The sequence below is a fragment of the Mastomys coucha genome, unplaced genomic scaffold (assembly GCF_008632895.1).
Source record: "Mastomys coucha isolate ucsf_1 unplaced genomic scaffold, UCSF_Mcou_1 pScaffold15, whole genome shotgun sequence".
Lineage (NCBI taxonomy): Eukaryota > Metazoa > Chordata > Mammalia > Rodentia > Muridae > Mastomys > Mastomys coucha.
Window position 1 is genome coordinate 57,257,827 of NW_022196897.1, and position 1,834 is coordinate 57,259,660.

A 1,834-nucleotide genomic window follows, 5' to 3' on the forward strand; every position below is an offset into this window, starting at 1 on the left:
AACAGAAGGACTTTGAGAGGTTTAAAAACAGGGCTTAAGTTTTTGCTAGGCCCAATTCGGACTTTGTACAGGTTATTTAATAATAGCTTTGTTAAAGAGTAATTATAATTATAACGTTAATAAATGTTTCTGTTCTCAGCTCCACGCAGAGCTACAGCATGGTACGTTTCTGTAAAGGGATCAGCAGTTGGCAGCGTGAAAATAAATATGTTCATTCAAGGGTCTCCTCGGGAAGACCCCCGCCGAGCTAGTCTCCTCTGATCTTTTCTTCTTCCTGGAGTCTGCTGAGAGGTCAGGTTTCACCAGGGATCTGTTGGTTCCTGTGTGCTGCCTGTGTCACTGGCGATCTTTGGTTTCTAAAAGTTTAGGCAAGCATGTACTGGTTGCATGGGCAGGCGCAGAGTAGTCAAGTTTCCTGGTAAAGAGGCTAAGGCAAGATTTGCCATTTCCAGTTTAGGTTTCTAGAATTTAGTGTGTTGTTTGCTTTTTAAATTTGATAACCTGCTGCACAGAGACTGAGGCAAATTTACAGTTGTTGATATTCTTGGGTCCCTTTGGAGGAGCTATGTTTTCTCAGGGCCTTCTCCCAGGTGAGATTTTTAGAGTTCAATAGAGAAGTTGGCAGCTCCTACATAGAGTGATCTGTGCCCGGGTAACATCAAAAAGGTTGCTGTCAGTCTTACAGCATTCCAGCCTGGCCATACACTACTTGTTTGCTAATCTTAACAAGCCTTTCACGCAGCTAAAGATGGACCAGTTTTAATTCTTCTTATAGCTTGGGTTTTCTTTTGAATCACTCTGCCAAACAGATTTTCTCAGGGAAGAATCAGAAATGCTTGCTCATAGCTAAGAAACGTAGGAAAATTATATAGGTGTCTCAACCTTTCTCTAACTTTTAAAAGTTTGAAGTCCTTAAGTGTCTCAACTCATTTGTATTGTAATATTTGGAGCAAGCAACTAAACTCTTTCACTTAGAATCAGCAAAACTCAAAGTGGAATTTAAATTTTGTTGCTGTCTTAATGAAGAAATGCAGCGAATGGTCTTTTCATGGTAGAATTGTGTATACGTATTTATGATTTCTCACAGCCTTCAAGCTTGCTATTAATTTTTGCTTGAAGTAAAAGGCAATTTTTCAAAAGCTATTGTGGGTTACTCTAGAAAGTTATGTAAATAAAACACAAACATCAACATAATTGAAGTGAGAATAGCTTTTTATAATCACAAGAAATAGTTTTATTGTGTAATATGAGACAAGACAGCAAACGTATGTTACATTTCTTGTCAAAGCATGCCTCAGAGCCCCTTGCTCTCTTTAGAGATTCTGAACTATTTCATTAACTTGAATGCCAGCCATCCTGGTCCTTAACTTCAGAAGAGAGAGCTAAACTTCTGAGGGTGTGGCTGGCTTGCAAGCAATTGAAATAGAGTTGCAAGACAGTGCAGTCAGTACACACCTAAACATGCACTCTTAATCTAAATCTACTGTAATTAATCAGGAATATCATCTCGATTTAAACCTAGGAAACTTTATATGGATATATAGAAAAGTTGCAGGAAGCGTTCAGTCAGTCCTGCGCCATGGCCTGGGATCAACTTCAGACTTGAAAGGTTTCTTGCCAGGTGAGGAGGACTTTGGACTCAGGACATTTGAAGTGGTTCTGTCACGTAAGAATAGCTTTGATTCTTTATTTAAATCAAAGTTTCAAAATTGCCACTTTTTCTTTCTTTTCTTTCTTTTTTAAACACACCTGTGATTACAGGTACAATTCTCTAGAAGAGACTGGGAAATAAAACCTTTTTCATGGAGAAAAAAAATAAATATATGAGATTGAA

At 38.2% G+C, this 1,834-nt stretch overlaps 1 protein-coding gene across 1 annotated transcript in view; it reads left to right on the plus strand.

Moving 5' to 3' along the window:
* Sp5 (Sp5 transcription factor) overlaps window positions 1-246 on the plus strand; it is a 2,780-nt gene extending 2,534 nt beyond the window's left edge. The window contains exon 2 of the mRNA XM_031370556.1: window positions 1-246. This exon is cut by the window's left edge and continues 1,472 nt beyond it. The gene's annotated coding sequence lies outside the window, so the exon portion shown is untranslated.
* Window positions 247-1,834: the final 1,588 nt, after the last annotated feature.